We start from the raw sequence: 19,233 nt of genomic DNA on the forward strand, positions 1-19,233 counted from the left end.
CTTCCTGCAGATTTGGGGCCTGGCCCAGCTGGTGGGCCCGAGTCTGTCCCCTGGACTGTATCCCCCCCTTTCCCAAAGGATCCCCTGAGGCTGACATAGCCTGACCCCCAACAGCCCTGCCTGTGCCCCATGCCCGCCCCGTCCCCACCGTGCTTCTGCTCTGCTGGATACAGCTACCCCCTCCAGACCCTTCTCAAAGACAGCACATGCCCAGAGTGCGTAGACTAGCAGACCTGCCCACAGGCGCAGTGTGAACACAAGACATTCTCTCAAGCTCCAAAAGGATGTTGTCTCAGTTTGTAAACTGCTCCCTGAGCATGTGCACGCACATGCGCGCGCGCGCACACACACACACACACACACACACACACACACACACACACACGCATAAACATCGAGGCCCCTGAGATCCTCCCTGGAGGCCTTATCCCACCTGACTCACTAGCCCCACTCTCTCAGATCTGATTCCTGTTGGAATATTTCCCCTTTTCCAGCTGCCTTCTGGAGTTTTGTCACAGAAACCTAGCTGATCTTTGACCCCCGCAGATCTAAGGTGCTAGCCAGACATGATTTGACATTGTAGATTCCAGGCTGCAGCCCAGCCTGGTCTTTGGGATGTAAATCCGAGTGCTTTCAGCCCAAAGAAGGCTTCCGTTTTGGTTTTGTATCTTCTTTCCGGGGGGGGCCTAGATTAGCTGCCTGCAGATACAAGAGAATTATGTTGCCTCAACGTTCTTCCTGTAAGATCTTTTGGTGCTTTTGGTGACGTCAATGTATTGCACCCTTTAGAAGGGCCATGATCAATAAAAGGGGTTCGGAGAGGAGGTGAGGGGGTGGAAAGTGGATAGAGGGGGAAAAGTGTATAGGAAAGTGTATAGGTCGGGGAGAGTGTATAGAGGGAAGACTGGAATAAACTGCAAGTGAGACCAACCATCATGGCTCCGTTCCTTCCTTCGCCTGCCACATCTTCGCCATCAACCTCCCCGGGGTGGGGGAAGTGGCCGGAGGCTACCGAACTCGGGTGGCGGGAGAGACAGCTGCTGCCCTAGGCCCTGGGCCTGGCACGGTGCGGTGAGGCGTCCCTTCCCTCGCCCGCGCTTTTTCTTTTTATTTTTATACAATTCCGGAGTGCCGACTCGGTTCCCCCGAGAACTGCATTCCTCCTGGTTGCCCCATGTGCCAGGCGACGCCACTGGTATGGCGATTCCATGTGCCAATGAGCTGCTTCCAGGGAGATGGGCAAGACAGGGACAAGTCCAGTCCTGACATGCTCAAAGCTCTTGGGGAAATAAGAACCCAGGAGGTTTCCCTGGAAGGAAGAGCAAGCTGAGTGCTCGGGGGGCAGGGAGGGCAAGAGGCCATGAAACTCTGAGGAGGTGGTCAGTGCCACGGCGGTGGGGGAAATGGAGCTCAACTGAGGTCCACCCACCCTGCCTCGCCCCAGTAAGAGATGCAGCTCCGCCTGAGGAGGTACCCAGCCTGGGAAATGCACTTCAGCTCAGAGGGACCCATGAATCACCGCGGGGGCTTGCCAAAGAGCTGTGTGCCGCTGAGGTGGGCTTGGACCTTTCCACTCTTGAGTCCCGCTGGGGGAGCGCCACACACAGAGGCGCGAGGGCCTGGGGCCCAGACCTTCTCTTCTGAGGCTGGCCCAAGAGGATGAGGCGTGGAGGAGGCGGGCTACCCTGTCTCTCTTCACCTCTGAGCTCTGATGGTGTTTGTGGGAGCCCCCTCCAGCCCGGACCAGTCAGGGGGATTGAACTGAACAGGTAGCTTCAGGCTGGCTTCGCGCTGCCCTCGGAGCCCAGCACTGACCGTGGCTGCCCCCCGGGACTCCCTTGGAGCCCTCAGAAGGGGTCTCAGAGCCCCTACACAGCATCTTCACCCCTGGCCCCGCTTTCCTTAAACCTTCAGCAGCCTGGCTTATAGGCAGTGCCCTGCGCTTATAGGAGGTGAGAAAAGGGTGACCTCTATTCTCCAAGATGCACAAGGGCCTCTTGGGGCCCCCGATGGCCCAGGAGAGGGGTGCAGACTTATTTGCTGTCTCGACTGAGAATTAGACAGAAAATCAGGCCCCAAATGTCAACAGCAGCCCTGCCAGACCTGAAGCAAGCACCTCCCCCACTGCCATGAGGCTTTGCTGCTTCCTGTGGGACGGTTTCTGGGTCCAGCCTGTTCTGATACTCAGACAGGCCAAGAGTCAGACCGCTGGGCCTCACTGAGGTCTGTGCACCCCGCCACCACCCTGTCACCCCTGGCTTCCCCCCCATAGCCCTGAGACTCGAGCACTGGGGGCCCGACCCTCACTGTGTGCTGCAAAGGGTTGCCTCTAGCCCCCTACTCAGAGCCTCTGTCCTCCTCTTCCTGGACCACCTTCCCAAATGAGGATGTGGCTCTCTGCCAAACGCCCCTCACCATCCCAGTCAACTGCTCAGACCCTAGGCCTCTTATCTGCCTGACCCTCCGCCTCAGCAGCCTATGCCCCTGCTCCACACCACAATGAATGACAGTTGGCTTTGTGGGGGGAGGCCAAGACACCCTGGAGACATGGGCCCAGGTTTCTGCATTCATGAGCATGAAGCCCCCCAGGAAGGGATGAGGCAGGCAGGGGCTGAAGACATCCTCCATCTAGGCTGCAGACACAAGAGGCAGCTCTGTCGGCAGCTGCCGGGAGAAGGCTTGGCAGGGAAGTGGTGGTTTTTCTGCCAGTGTCCCCGAGTCCTGGAGGTGTTTTTACGTTGTCAGGCAAGCCAGGGCTGCTCCGTGGGGGCTGTGTCAGCGCCTTGAGGTGCCTTCAGGTGAGTAGCCAGCTGGCTTTCACGCTGCTGCCTTCTGGCTGAGACTCCACCCAGACAGCGTCTTCTTCCCGGGTCCCACATGCAGCTCGCAGCGGGTTCAGGGGTGGGGAGAGGGACAGCAGGGAAGGCAATCGCCTTGCACACCGCCCCCCAGATTCAATCCCTGACACCTAGTGTCCCCTGAATATCATCTGGAGTGATCCTAGAGCTCAGAGTCAGGAGTATGCCCTGACTGGGTATGTTCTGAAACACCCTCCAAATACTAAATAAATAAACTTGCCTTAGACCTCTGAACTCCTTTTCAATGAGATTCTCAAAGGTGATTGGTACCACAGAAATTTCTTGTCCTGTGCTCAAATTTGTAGAATCCTCCTGTGAAATGATAGCAGTGTTTGTTTGTTTGTTTGTTTGTTTGTCTTTTGCTTCCACAAGAACAGCATTAGCACTCCTACGATCCTCGATCCTCGAACCACTGGTGGCTCATCAACTCTATTTAAAAATTTTAGCACTGCACTGTAGCACTGTCATCCCTTTGTTCATTGATTTGCTCGAGCAGACACCAGTAACGTCTCCATTGTGAGACTTGTTGTTACTGTTTTGGGCATATTGAATACACCACGGGGAGCTTGCTAGGCTCTGCCGTGCAGGTGGGATACTCTCAGTAGCTTGCCGAACTCTCCAAGAGGGACAGAGGAATTGAACCCGGGTCGGCCTCATGCAAGGCAAATGCCCTACCCACTGTGCATAGAAGCACAAAATACTGTAATTTTAAAAAATGATGGCTAGGAATGGGGAGAGAGTTCATGCACGCCTGACACGTGGAGGCCTGAGTTCAGCATCACATCCCCAAGTATCCCCATCACACCTATGCTCCAGTTTAAAAATTGTAGAGAACCAAAATCAAATTCCTTTCTTCATCCCTTTGTTTCTTTTTTATTCCTCCTTCATTCCTTTCATTCTTTTCATCTTCCTTTCTTTTATTTCTTCCTGTCTTTTTTTTTCTTTCTTTTTCCCCTTTTCGGTTACACGCAGCGATGCTCAGGAGTTACTCCTGGCTGTGTACTCAGGAATTACTCCTGGTGGTTCGGGGGAGACCATGGGGTGCCGGGGATTAAACCTGGGTTCGCCATGTGCAAGGCAAACACCCTACCCACTGTACTATCGCTCCAGCCCCTTCGTCTTTCTTTTTTCCTGTCTTTCTTCCTTCCTTCCTTTCTTTTTTGCTTTTGGCCACACCTTCAGTCTTCAATAACAAGGTTTAACTTGGTGCTTGGGGATGTGATGCTGAACTCAGGCCTCCACGTGTCAGGCGTGCATGAACTCTCTCCCCATTCCTAACCATCATTTCTTTAAATTACAGTATTTTGTGCTTCTATGCACTAAATACTGCACTGCAACTCTAAATGACATCTTAGAAGAACTGCTTATTACATGGGCTAAAGTGTAGAGTGAAAATCAGAGCATGACCCCTAAAAGCAAAGCGCATGAATTTTTTTATGAAACAAAGGAATAAACTACAGAAATAGAAAACATATAAACAGAAATATACGGGCGTTGGGTATGAATATCTGCTTTTTGTTAGCTACATCTCTGCCAACACTTGAAGCTTTCCTGATTTCATAAGGAATGTGCAAGATGAGGTCTCATTGTGGGAAGGGGTGAAACTCAAGCATGTTGCATAACATCCAAGCTGTGTTGCTTAATGAACAGAATGAGAAAAGCCACCCACCTTGTAACTGGTTCCTTCAGCCAATCATTAGAGGCTGAACTCTAAAGAGGCATGTGGGCCAGAGAGATAGCAGAAGGGTTAAGGAGTTAGTTGTCTTGCCTGAAACCAACCCCCTTTCGATCCTTGGCACCATATATGGTCCCTCAGGCACCACCAGAAGTGATCCCTGAACACAGAGCTAAGTCCAGGAGTGACCCTGGACCTCAGACTCAGGAGTATGCCCTAAGCAACAAGAATATAACCCAAAAGCTTTATTTAAATGTAACAAGTAAGTAGGTGCTGAAAACCTTTCAGCATCTATAATACAAACCTTAATGCCAGAGAGAGAGAGAGAGAAAAGTCCCTGCCATTGAAGCAGTTGGGGGAGGAAGGGAAACCAGGGACAGCAGTGATGGGAAATGTACACTAGTGAAGGGAAGGGTGTTGCAACATTATATGGCTACAACCTAATCATGAACAACTTCGTAACCATGAATCTCACTGTGATTTAATTAAAAAGGAAATAAATTTAAATTTCAAAAATAAGTGTTACAAGTAATAGTTCAGATGCCCATTTTCTTCTATAAATGTCTTCTATAAATGCTGGCTTAAAGGACAGAGACTAGAGGCCAGAGAGATAGAACAGCAGGTAAGGCACTTGCCTTGCACACGGCTGGCCTGAGTTTGATCCCTTACTCCACATGCGGTCCCCTGAGCACCACCAGGAGCAGTCTTTGAATGCAGATCCAGGAGTAAGTCTGAGCATCGTCGGGCCATACAGTATGGTCCCAATCCTGCCTTCCCCAAAGACACTGTCTAGTCATAAGAGTCTGGGGGTTCCAGACAGACACTAGGGTACAAGATCTTGACCGTGGACTTGGTCACATCTGCTGTCAAGAGGCTGGGAAGAGAGCCCAAAGACTGCTCAGTCAGAAGGGCCAGCGTGGATCCTAAGCACTTAAGTAACCCCTAAGTAACATAGATCGTGATCCCAAAGCTAAAAACAAAACATTTCTGTAAAGAGGTGTGGGACCATCCCAAAAGAACAGAGATCTGGGGCGTCTTTGTCTTAGAAACAGGATAAACAGAGACTTGGCTAGGAAGGAGCTTCTCGGTCTGCGTGCAGGGGACCCTCACGACAGCTTGGCCAAGGGGCACACAGTCCAATGTCAGCATCTGGTGACGCAGGGCTGACTGGCCTGGCAGTGCTGGGGACCACCAAATAATGCGTAGGGGTCCCAGCAGTGCTGGGGACTCAACCCAGGACCTCAAGCCTACAAGACATGCATCTCTCACCCCTTCACTATCGTCCCAGCCTGGTATAAATGTGTTGAGGTCAGTTTGCTAAACAAGATTTTTATTTGTTGTTTGTTTTGAGTTGCCAGCGATCAGACCCAGGGCTTCACACATGCAAGAATAGTGCTCTTGGGACTGGATCAATAGTACAGTGCGTAAGGCATTTGCCTTGCAAGCGGTCAATCCAGGTTCGATTCCCAGCATCCCATAGGGTCCCCTGAGCACCGCCCGGAGTCATTCCTGAGTGCAGAGCCAGGAGTAAATCCCTGTGCGTCACCAGGTGTGACCCAAAAAGCAAAAAAGGAAGACAGAGAATAGTGCTCTACTGCAGAACTATGTTCCCAGATAAATAATGAATGTCTTTTAATAAGAAAAAGAAGAAAAACATGCACGCTAACGTTAACAGGGGTGCTAGAGAGAAGGCTCGAAGGGCTGAGCACAGGCATGCAGGAGGCCTGGGCTCCATCCCCTGCACCACATGTCCCCCGAGCACTGCCTGGAGCCAAGTTGAGCACAGAGCTGGGAGTAACCCCGGAGCATCATCAGGTGGCCCCAAGCCCCAAAACATTAACAGCAGTCATGGCTGGGCAGTGGGTAACAAGCCACCTATTATTGTCTTCTGTATTATTTTTCTATTTTTTAAAAAGGTTACTGCGACCAAATATCGCTTTCTTAGATAACATTTAAAGGGGGAAGATAAGAGACTTTTATCCTCAGTCCTTCTCAGGGCACGCTCCGGTCCGGGCAGTGTCTGTAGCATTTTCCCAGGCCAACTGGAGCGGGGTTGGGGGGAGGGTTGTGTGATAGGGGGTGCAGGGCTCACGCCTTGTTCTTTGCCATATAGGGCCATATCTGATCTTCCTGAGCGCCCCATTTAGGAGCCTGACTCACAGAGACATCCGTCCCTTATCCAAGGTCACACCGATAGCGGCTGCCCAGAGCACACTGTGGCAACTGTCCTTTGGTCTATGAGCCTATCGGAAGGGTTTAGCCTGGAGGTCCCAATCCTGGGGGTCTGTGCCTGCTAGCCCGGCTCATGCCAGGGCTCAGCCCGCTTCAGGATACTCCGTGGACCCCAAACAGCACCCCAAGGAAGGGTCAACGACCCTGAAAATGAGCTTAGCCCACAGGGCTGCCCACCCTGGACAAGTCCTGCCTGGCTTGTTCGCCCCCCTCCACCGCCACCCCCCACCTGACTCCAGAAGCATCTTCATGCGGGGCCCAGAGGCTGGTCACAGCTGATGACCCCTCCCCAAAGCCCCTGCACCTCGGAGCCTGAGGGCACCAGCATCTCCTGCAGGGACCCCCTGGGATTGCGGGGCTTGAGGGCCTTTCCCCGCATCTGTCCTGGCCAGGCTGTCCCTTTCCTGCCTTCTGCTCTCAAAACAAACTGGAGCCTAGGCCCTGCCGTGATGCAGGGCGACAGGACACCGTGGGGTGGGGGCTCGGGGAGGGGGCTGCAGAGACAGTACAAGGATACAGCCTTGCTGGGATCTTAGCAGAGGCAAGAATAGCCCCTGCACACGGTTGGGTGTGGACCCCAAACAAAGCAAACAAGATATTTCATGAGGTAAAGCCATGTGCTTCCCCCTCCCTCCTTACTCCCCCCTACACCAGTATTTATTCTTCAATTTATTTTGTCTTAATTGAATAACCATGAGAGTCACAGTTATAAGGTAGTTCATGACTGGGTTTCAGTCATACAATGTTCCAACACCTGTCCCCACCAGTGCACATTTCCCACCACCAGTTTCCCCAGTTTCCCTCCAGACTCCCCTCACCATCTCTATAGAGGGCCCTTTTTCTCTCTGTCTGTCTCTGTCTGTCTCTGTCTCTGTCTCTGTCTCTGTCTCTGTCTCTGTCTCTCTCTCTCTCTCTCTCTCTCTCTCTCTCTCTCTCTCTCTCTCCTCTGTTCCCCCCTCCATCCTTTTTGGGCATTATGGTGTGCAATACAGATACTGAAAGGTTATCAGGTATATCCCATTGCTTATTTTCAACACTCAGAGTGATGATTTCCAACTATCATTGTTGGACTGGTCCCATCCCTGTCCAGTGATTTGTAATCCTATTCCAACCTTCCAACTTTATCTCCTTTCTGGCACCTTGCCCAGGCCTGACAAACTCATGTCATGTGTGGCCCCCTTGGGATATCCTGGGGCTTTTCCGACCCAAAAGCCACATGGTGTCCCATTGAGAAATGTTGCCCTCCACAACCCAGTCACCTCAGAAAACCTAACAGAGCCTCATTCACATCGCCTGACTTGCTTAGACCACCTGTGCCAACTTGTTCAGGGCCTCAAAGAGAAGCTACAGGGGCTGGAGCAATAGCACATCGGGTAGGGCTTTTGCCTTGCACTCGGCCGACCCGGGTTCGATTCCCAGCATCCCATATGGTCCCCTGAGTACTGCCAGGGGTGATTCCTGAGTGCAGAGCCAGGAGTAACCTCTGTGCATTGCTGGGTGTGACCCAAAAAGCAAAAAAAAAAAAGAGAGAGAAGCTACAAACACAACAGAAATTTAGGCCCTTGGTTCTGGAGGCTGAGGGGAAGGCTGCTGAGTCTGTGGGTAGCCACTAAGAGACCAGAAGTGACTGGAGAAAAAAAGGTTTATTGAGGTGTCAACAATCTGAGAAGTGGGTTTGCTGACCCCAAACCAGCAGACTCTCGGGCAGGGCCTGGGGCCCGTAAGGGCTGTGGAGAACACAGAGCAGACAAGGGTGGTAGGCTGGCGGGGGGAAGGGTCATCACACAGCATCCTGCCGGGGCCAGTGGTTTGACAAAGTCACTTATTCATACAGAGTCTTTTTTAGGAAACCTTCAGGTAGCAACAGAGACCTGGGGCGGTCTCTGAGAGGAACCCCGAGACCGTTGGTTCTTCCCCTCTCCTGTGTGACTGGTTCTTTGTTTGACACAACACACGGTTTAGAGAAACATGTCTCAACAGCAGCAGAAGGGCAGAGCAAGGGGTGGAAAAGCCAAGAACTGTGTGGAGAGCACGGCGGAGTCCCTGGGGCCCACTCACTCAAAGCAAGTTGGGTGCTTCTGAGGTGTCTCTCCTGGGGCTGCTGGTGGCCATCTTCTTCCTGTGTCTTCACTGGTCCTCAGGCTCTGTGCTCCTGTCCTAATCTCTTTCCAGGAGACTACCAATACTGAACTAAGACCCAGCCCCATCCCAGTCATTTTAACTTAGTTACCTCTTAAAAAGATCCCTCTCTCAGTATAGTCACTCTAAGTCCAGGGCACACATTTGAGCGACGAGTTTTGTAGGGACCCAATTCAGCCTCTAATGCCCATCTTTCTGGAAAAGTCACAGCAGCGACTAAATGTCATTCTCAGTACTTGTTCAAAGGACTTCCCAATATTATGGGATGGAGTGGAAGAGAGACACATTCACACACTTCCCCTAGCTTCTCCTAATAAAAACACCGTGATAGGAGCCGAAGGGATAGTACAGCGGGGAGGGCGTTTGCCTTGCACGCAGCTGACCCAGGTTCGATCCCTGAATGCAGAGCCTGGAATAAGCCCTGAGCATCGCCGGGTGTGATCCAAAAAGCAAAAAAAGCTGTGATCTGGACCCCCTCAGCAGACCACTCCACTGCCCACTACTCATCTTGGCACTGTGGGTGCCTGCCTCATTGAGCCCTAGATACAACCTCTGCCACCCAGTTACCATGACACCCCTACCCCCACCCCGGGCTGGCACAAGTGAGGAGTTGCATAATCAACCAAATGTGTTTAGTTTGGCTCCTGTTGCAGAAGATCTAAGGCTCCTGGGCAGATAATATTCCTCCCACACACAAACACACAGAAAACACACCTGGCTCTGAGGTAGGCTGATGATGAGTTAATTAACAGAAAGCTGAGCATGAGCCATAATTCAGTGGATGCCATAGAGAAGCTGGCAGGACGCTCTTCCCTCTCTCTGCCAAATTCCCAAGGCTTGGCACGCCCATTGCCCCACTCACGGCAGCTGCCCACATAAGGAATGTGTCCACTCCGGTTCCTCATGGCCCCAGCTCACCTGCCCAGCAGCTCACCTCCAACATGCAGGAAGAACCCCGCAGGTTCCGAACCCTCGCAGACCTCTCACGGGCCCTCTGGACTCACAGACCAGGGAGCCTGTCAGGGAAGAGCCAGGAATTCTTGTCTTCGTCCTGCCTGTTTTGCCCTATTAGGCCTGGATGTCTCTTCCTCTCCTGACATTCCAGCATTCTGAGGAGGCCTTTTCCTTTCAACCACCATGAAGACCTTCTTCCTTCTAGGAGTTTCCTGACTCCCACTGTGTTTATTGCTCCCTGGGGTCACACAGCTATTGAGACCCTTGTTTAGATCACTCACAAGGCAGGTTATCCCCTCCAGTGAGCACCATGAGGCAGGATTATGTTCCCTCCAGAGACACCTCAGGCCTTTCATAGAGGGGGTGAATAAAGACAAGAGAGAATATACAAGTCCCAGACCTATCAAGTCCAGTTTCCTCCCCATCAGATCTGTTGGGTACCATTTTTAGTGTTGAGAATTTGAAGCACAAGATTGTGTTGCTGTTGTTGTCGCTACTCCACAAAGAGACCCTAGGTGATTATGTAGCACATCTGATCTCCACACATGGAGCTGCCACCTTCCCCAGAACCTGTCAGAAGATGAACCTAGTGAGTGAACTGTCTGGCTGTCTGGCTCCATCCTGCCAAGTTATGGGAAACGGCCATGGAGAGCTACCATCTTTCTTTTGATAGAATCAACTGGGGAGTAACCAGACCCCATAAAGATCTTATTCAACTCTCCTTTGCTATCTAATAAAGCTGTAGTATCGACTGAAGGTGCTATTTGTGCTCTTTTGGGTAAAGGGAAATATTATTCAGTCATAAAAAAGATTCAACAGCCCTCCTCACTCAGCTGCCACCATGCTGACTCACCCACAGGCCCTGACCTACGGATTCCCGACACAATCTCCGAGGAGATGCACACCAAGCAGCTGAAGTTCATGGAAACACCAGTCCCTGTGTCTGAAAACTCCAGAGAGCCCTCAGGAGGCTGGTGGGAGGCTGAAAGCCCCAGCAGGCACCCCCCATCCAACTGCTGCACCCCGCCAAGGGATCAATTCCACTGCTTCATGAATATTCTCTGCAGAGACTCCAAACTTCAAATAATTTCAGGTACCCAGTGGCCAGGGTGAGAACTCTGGTGTCTTCTTGGAGTTGGAGTGGGCAGCCTCTCCCCAATCACCCACACTTCCGGTAGGCCACACCCACCTCTCACAACTGCTACCAGGTTGACTCACTGGCCCAGACCATAGACCCTGAAGCCACCGGGTACCTCTTAATTCCTCAATACTAAAATTCTAGGAGCACACTGAATTAGAGAGCAAAGTAATACAGGAGCCAGCTCAAACCAACAAATAGCAGCACTGCAGAAGGCTCAACAAACAGCTTAGGAAATTCATAGACAAGGACTTAATATCCCCATGATCAGGTATAACAATTTCCACATAAAAAAAATCTGATTTTTTTTCTTTTTGGTTTTTGGGTCACACCTGGGGATGCACAGGGGTTACTCCTGGATCATACATCAGGAATTACTCTGGGCAGTGCCCATATGGGATGCTGGGAATCAAATCCAGGTCAGCCGCATGCAAGCAAATTCCTTACCTGCTGTGCTATCACTCCAGCCCCAAAATCTGATTCTTTAAGACTTATTGATTTTAGGGGATGGAGCAATAGCACAGCAGGTAGGGTGTTTGCCTTGCATGAGGCCAACCCAGGTTGAACTCCCAGCATCCTGTATGGTCCCCTGAGCACTGCCAGAAGCAATTCCTGAGTGCAGAGCCAGGAGTAACCCCTGTGCATCGCCAAGTATGATCAAAAAAAAAAAAAAAGACTTATTGATTTGAATATTGGAGCTTTGTTACCTAGTCAATTTATCTCTAGAATTGTACCAACAGTTGTGGCTTTTGCCTACATTAAAATGAATGTCTTAAACTTTTAAATAATAAAATAGAGTATTTCTGTTCCAGCTAAAAGATTTAAAACCTATTGTTTGCTTTTCTCTTTCTCTGTTACAGGGAAGGAAATAATGACCACTTATGCTCATTAACTAAACCCTGAGAAAGATAATTAAGTTTCCAGTCTCTCACCGTTATCTGGCAACGCAGACAAGCTCCAAACAACTTGACAGGCACTTCTGAAAATGCAGCCGTGTTTTATTGTATATTGTGGGAAGAGGACTGTTGGCTATCTGACCACAACTGAACTTCCAAGCTCCCTTTTATAAACTTGGATAATGAAGCAGACAGACCACAGTTACTACCGGGCATTAATGCAATAGAAATGAAATGAAAACAAACAAACAAAAACTTTGAATGAATGTCTGATTTATGCTATAATGTGGATGAACTTTAAAAATATGAAGCCAGGCACTAAAGGATAAATATTAGATTATTCTATTTATTCATATAAATGAAGTACCCAGATATAATAGTCCGTAGAAACAGAAAATAGCACCAAAGCTTTCTCCTTTTTTTTTTTTTTTTTTTTTTTTTTTTTGCTTTTTCACACCCGATGATTCCCAGGGGTTACTCCTGGCTCTGTATCTCAGGAATTACTCCTGGCAGCGCTGGGGGGATGGAATGCTGGGAATTGAACCCGGGTCAGCCGCATGCAAGGCAAACACCCTACCCATTGTGCTATTGTTCCAGCCCCAGTTTTCTCCTTTTTTAATACAAAAATTATCTATTATTTATTTCAGGTTTGGGGGCAATATATGGCAATGCTCAGGGCTTATTCCTGGCTCTGTGCTCAGGAATCACTCCTGGCAGTCTTGGGGTACCATACTGGGTGCTGGGGATGGTTGGCTGCAAGCAAGGCAAATGCCCTACCCACCCTACTATTGCTCTGGTCCTCAAAACTTAACTCATTCTAATGGGTCCTATCTTTCTCCTTCATTCTGTTTCCTTCTGATTTTTTTTCTTAAACCAGGACCAGAGAGATAGTACAGCATTCCAGAACCATAGCACAGTGGGTAGGGTGTTTGCCTTGCACGAGGCCAACCTGGGTTCGATACCTCCATCCCTCTTAGAGAGCCCGGCAAGCCTGGCAAGATACCAAGAGTATCTTGCCCACAAGGCGATATGCCAAAAACAGTAACAACAAGTCTCACGATGGAGCTGTTACTGGTGCCGTGCCCGCTCAAGCAAATCCATGAGCAACGGGATGACAATGATGACAGTGAAGAATAGACGTTAACGAGAGAGATGGGGAAGATTAGGCTTTTAATTAAGATTTACTCTGACCCAAGAAGATTTTGATTCCATTCTCTTAGCTATTCCAAAAAGCAGGTGTTCTGCACAAAAAAAATACCAATAGACTTGGGTTTGCCATGTTTATAAACATTTGGTCCAAAGCCTTTTATAACCATGGAGTCAAAGCTTTAATTCAACAAAAGTGCGGAAATGTAATGACATTCTTGACCTTTATAAAGGTGAGCATAGGGATTGGCGAGATGTACAGCCGACAGGATGTTTGTCTTGCACACAGCCAATAAGGGTTAGACCCCGGGTGATCCATATGTCTCCTTTGCTTTGCCCTACGCACTGCCAGGGGTGACAGATTCCTGAGTGCAGAGGCAGGAGTAACCCCTGGACACTGCTGGCAAAAAAATTTCAAAGAAAAAAAAATGTAATCAGAAGGGCCAAAGATATAATTAATGGTATAAACATTCCTTATATGCATGAGGCTCTGGAAGAAGAAAATTAAGAAGATGCGATGAGTGAACACAGCATTATTTAATCAGAATGTCAAGCTAAAGGCTGCTTGACTCTCTGTGGTATGTTGACCTAGAAGACCTGGTGCTATCAAGAACTGACAGAGGGGCCAGAGACAGCACTGTAGGTAGGACGCTTGCCTTGCACACAACTCACCTGGGTTCCATCTCTGGTATCTCATGTGGTCCCCTGAGCTCCCCCAGGAGTGATCTCTGAGTGCAGAACCAAGAGTAACCCCTGAGCGCTGCTAAGTGTGACCCAAATCTCACCCCCCCCAAATTGCTGAAAAATATGACAGTTGAATAGACCAGTTCATTACCTACATATGGCAGACATTCAATCCCATTTACTCTGTGTTAAATGCTGAAGTTTCCTCAAGAAAAAGCCATAGAGATTAGATGAATGGAGAGATGGTTAGAGAGGTGGGTAGGTGGGTAGATGATTCGGTGGATGGGAGGATAGGAAGGCAGATTGATGGGTGGATAATGGGGGCAGATAGGTGGGTGGGTGAGTGGTGGATAAATGGATGGAGGGTCTGGATTAATGAGGAACCTGAGATGTTGTGTCATGCATGAGGTTTTACAGCAAGTTTAGACTGCCTATTCTATTAGTCTGCAAAACACTCCTCACGAAGACTGTCCCAACTGTCATGCACTTGGTGCAAAGTAGCCTTGTTTCCCCAGGATGGTGTTTCTCCTGACCTCTCAATCTCCACAGCAGCCGAAACCCTCACTCTTCCTTCCATGTGGGACAGGAAAGTGACAGAGTGAGAGAGGGAACCCCCTGTGTGCTGAGCTAAGTATCTGGCAAGACGAAGCATTGCAAATACCAGGCCTTGATAATGGGGACTTTCATATGGGCCTTAGCCCCTGAAACCCCCACATTGCAGACGTGGTCCCAAAACAAAACAAAAAAAAATTGTGTTTTTTTAATTTAAAAAAAAAAAACAGGGACCAGAGCAATGCAGTGGATAGGGCACACAGAAAGAAAGAAAGAAAGAAAGAAAGAAAGAAAGAAAGAAAGAAAGAAAGAAAGAAAGAAAGAAAGAAAGAAAGAAAGAAAGAAAGAAAGAAAGAAAGAAAGAAAGAAAGAAAGAAAGAAAGAAAGAAAGAAAGAAAGAAAGAAAGAAAAAAGGAAGGAAGGAAGGAAGGAAGGAAGGAAGGAAGGAAGGAAGGAAGGAAGGAAGGAAGGAAGAAAGAAAGAAAGAGAGAGAAAGAAAGAGAGAGAGAAAGAAAGAAAGAAAGAGAGAGAAAGAAAGAGAGAGAAAGAGAGAGAGAGAAAGAAAGAAAGAAAGAACGAAAGAGAAAGAAAGAAAGAAAGAAAGAAAGAAAGAAAGAAAGAAAGAAAGAAAGAAAGAAAGAAAGAAAGAAAGAAAGAAAGAAAGAAAGAAAGAAAGAAAGAAAGAAAGAAAGAAAGAAAGAAAGAAAGAAAGAAAGAAAGAAAGAAAGAAAGAAAGAAAGAAAGAAAGAAAGAAAGAAAGAAAGAAAGAAAGAAAGAAAGAAAGAAAGAAAGAAAGAAAGAAAGAGAGAAAGAAAGAAAGAGAAAAAGAAAGAGGGAGGGAGGGTGGGAGGGAGGGCAGGAGGGAGGAAGGAGAGAGAGAAAGAATGAGCAGGAGACTGTTTACAATAGCCACAATATGGAAAAAACCAGAGTGCCCGAAAACAGATGATTGGCTAAAGAAACTCTGGTATATTTACACAATGGAATACTATGTAGCTGTCAGAAAACATGAAGTCATGAAATTTGCATATAAGTGGATCAACATGGAAAGTATCATGCTGAGTGAAATGAGTCAGAAAGAAAGAGACAGACATAGAAAGATCGCACTCATATGTGGCATATAAAGTAGCTGAGAGGTACAAGCTTACAATGTTGCGATTCCTGGCAGACATTTCTCTGGACTCAGTTACTAAAATACTAAAATACAGAAATCCCAAACTATGCTGCTGCTAGTGCGGCCTCCTGACCTCATATCTCTTCATTCTCAGCAATGGAAAACAAATTACCAAATGCTTTCTTTTCAGCAGATCGACTTTAGGGGGGAGAAACTCCAAATCAATAATAGTGAATTTTTTTTGTTTAAATATTGAATGTAATCAAAGTAAAGTGAAAGTAAAGTGAAATTTACCAGTTACACATGTGGGGTGGGGGGCTGGGGAGGTGGGGGGAAGGGGGGAGGTATATCGTGATTCTTGGTGGTGGAATATATGCACTGGTGAAGGGATGGGTGTTTGAGCATTGTATAACTGAGACTTTAACCTGAAAGCTTTGTAACTTTCCACATGGTGAATTAATAAAAGAATTTAAGGGGCTGGAGAGATAGCACAGCGGGTAGGGCGTTTGCCTTGCACGCTGCCGACCCGGGTTCAAATCCCAGAGTCCCATATGGTCCCCTGAGCACTGCCAGGGGTAATTCCTGAGTGCAGAGCAAGGAGTGGCCCCTGTGCATCGCCAGGTGTGACCCAAAAAGCAAAAAAAAAAAAAAAAGAATGAGCAGGAGAGAGAGAGAGAAAAGCATTGTGCAGTATTCTTAGGATGTTTCATTTTCTCATGTATATTACTTTCATCTGTTTCTTTTTTCAGTTTGAGGTTTGAGCCCTATCACTGAATCACATCCTTTTCTACCAGACTGAAAAGAAAGAAATTAAACTTGGCTGGCGGGTAAGACCATTAAACAGTTATATAATCAGCATTCTTTTCCAGAACAGCTTTCAATTATTTCTGTACCATTAAACCACTAGCTCCTTTATCCAACTCTATGTTCCTCCTTCCTGGGTCCATGTGGTCCCAAGCACCTAACAGACACGAAAGGAATCTTCAAAAGTGCTCACTTTGGCAGCACTTATGCTAAAATTGGAGCACTGCGGAGAAGATTAGCATGGCCCCTGCGCAAGGAACCTTCAAAGAGCCACGTTCAGTGGCTAAACCCAAGAGCTGATCAGACGAGGAATCCTAAAGGTGCTCTGGGTTTCTTTCCACAAACGCTTAATTGTCTATTCTTAGTACATTCTAGAGACCTCCAGCATAATCCCTAGCACAGTGGGGCTCAGGCTTTCCGGGAGTTAATCTCATTCTTGCTGTTTTCTCAACGATTATCCCCCCCGCCAAAACCCCTGCCTTCCATCACAGGCCCTTTGCATGACCTTTCCGTTCTAGAGAAGCCCAGTGTTGAGTCGCTCCCCCTTGGCTGTCTGTCCCTCTGCAGCAGGAAGCCCCGTGCCAGAGGGCGGGGCCGGGTGGGCTCTGCCCCTGCTAAGCACTTTCGCCTCATCTGCAGCCTCCAGAGCGCCTCTCATCTTCTGGAACATTCCCTGTTGTCCCCACTCTATGCCTTTCAGAAAAGGCCGTTTGTTCTCCGACAAGAGGAATCTAACGCCTCAGCAGCCTCCCACCACCAACTAGGAAAGTCCTTCTCCAAAAGGGCCTAAAAGAGGAGGTGGGGGGGAGAGGGGAAGGGAAGGGGGACCCTCCAGCCTCGGGCAGCCCGACAGGGAGTGAGCACACAAGGGTACACAGAGTTCAGAGCCCGGCAGGGCCCTCGGGGGCGCCCGGCTGCAGGCCCTGCTGTCTGATCTTGGGCGTTTCTGCTTCCCATGACCTCATAGGGAGCTGGATTAGGGGCTTCTGAGCGTCCCATGGCCCCTATCCACGCCACAAACCCGCTTGGTGACCTTAGCACCCACCTAACTGGCACTTGTCTTCAGCAATAATAAATTACCTTTTTTGATTTTCTGCATTTTGCAAGTGGTTGATACTGTTTAAACTGTTGGCACTGTGAGTGTGTATTTGTGTGTGTGTGTGTGTGTGTGTGTGTGTGCACCAGAACCCCTCTCCCCCTTCCCAGTCTACAACTGGGGAGGAAAACTTAGGGAAGAAAACTTTGTTTTTTTAAGCGAGGTGTTGCGGGGGCTGGAGCAATAGCACAGTGGGTAGGGCGTTTGCCTTGCACGCGGCTGACCCGGGTTCGATTCCCAGCATCCCACATGGTCCCCTGAGCACCGCCAGGAGTAATTCCTGAGTGCCGAGCCAGGAGTAGCCCCTGTGCATTGCCAGGTGTGACCCAAAAAGCAAAAATAAATAAATAAATAAATAAATAAAGTGAGGTGTTGGGGGGGGGCAGAGCGTTAGAACAACGGGGATGGCATTTGCCTTGCTTAGGACCCAGGTTCAATCCCCAGCATCCCACATGGTCCCCCGACTCGGCCAGGAGTGATTCCTGAGTGCCGAGCCAGGAGTAAGCCCCGAGAACCATCGGTGTGGCCCAAAAAACAAACAAACAAAATTTAAGCGGGTGGTATAACATAAGGATTTTAGGTAGAGGAGGAGGAAGGCAAGTCCCTCAGGAGGCTGAACCCTTCCAGAGCACAGACGCCCAACGGGTTGCAGCGGACGGCTGGTCTTTGCAAACTCTTCTGGCGCCACCTGCTGGTCACTTCAGAAACAACCGCCTCCCCTAGGTTGCCAAACGACTTGGAGGCCAGGCTGATGAAAACCCCCCGCTGCTGGCTTCGGCATAAACATCGCGTTCTCTTGTGTCCTGAGCGGAGTGATAGTACAGGCGGTAGGACATTTACCTGCCCGGGTTCAATCCTCGGCATCCCTAGGGTCTCCTGCGCACCACCAGGAGAAATTCCTGAGTGCAGAGCCAGCAGTAACCCCTGAGTCGGGTGCGCTTCCACAGCCCTGCAAAATAATTTTTAAAAAAAATCACGACCGCTTTACTCGCAGTTGAAGACTCCACTGTAGATATTCGTTACCGTTGGATATTCATTGACAAGCACCTTCTGCCCAAGGAAGGGTCCCCCAATAATCAGGCGCTGTCCCTCCTGCAAGAAGACACGATACTCCCCTTCCCCGATAGGTACCCGTGTCACATGTCACTCCCAGCTCTCACCCTCTCTGAACAGGGTTGGTTTACTTCCTCCCTCCATATAGCTGTCTCTTTTTTCCCCCTCCCCCCTCTCTGTCTCTCTGTCTCTCTCTGTCTCTCTGTCTCTGTCTCTGTCTCTGTCTCTCTGTCTCTCTCTCTCTCTCTCACTCCCCCCCCCCCCCCCCGCCTTGGGATTCCAGACAGCTTGGTGACCTTTGGACTGAGTGGTAATCCCCAGATGGCCCAGATCAGCCAGAGTCCTAAGATCTCTTCTAAGGGGCTGGAGAGAGTGTTGGGTGCTTGTCTTGTATATGGCTGACCCGGGTTCAGTTCCTGGAACCCCATATGGTCCCCCGAGCATGACCCCAAGCATGACCAGGAGTGATCCCTGACCACAGAGCCAAAAGTAAGCAAACTCTGAGCACTGCCACTGTGGTCCCACCCTCTTCTCACCCCCAATAAAAATGGTAAATAAAAAGGAAAAAAAAAAAGAAAAGAAATCCTCTCGTTTATCTTTCCGCCTGACTAGAGTCTGGTGGCTCTGCCTGCCGGTGCACCAGGACCTGTCACTCCGGGTGGGTCCCAGGCTTGAGGGCTTTTTGCCCAACTTCCCCCCAGAAGCACCCTCGAAGCCCCTTTGTTCCCTGAAGCTGGCTTTGGGGCTCATGAATAGAGACTACCCCACATGCTCTCTAAGCTGCTCCATTGGAGGTGCCATTGGGAAAGAAATTTCTTTCTGACGCCGTCATTTACTTTCCAAACAGCTGTCTCGAAACGCCAGTCTTCAAAGTGGTGCTGCCTGACTCTTC

General features: G+C 49.3%; 1 pseudogene; it reads left to right on the top strand.

Moving 5' to 3' along the window:
- The first annotated feature begins 16,377 nt into the window (after positions 1-16,377).
- Positions 16,378-16,477, top strand: LOC129403892 (U6 spliceosomal RNA; annotated as a pseudogene).
- The last annotated feature ends 2,756 nt before the right edge of the window (positions 16,478-19,233 follow it).

The sequence above is a fragment of the Sorex araneus genome, chromosome 3, assembly GCF_027595985.1.
Source record: "Sorex araneus isolate mSorAra2 chromosome 3, mSorAra2.pri, whole genome shotgun sequence".
In the NCBI taxonomy this organism is placed as follows: Eukaryota; Metazoa; Chordata; class Mammalia; order Eulipotyphla; family Soricidae; genus Sorex; species Sorex araneus.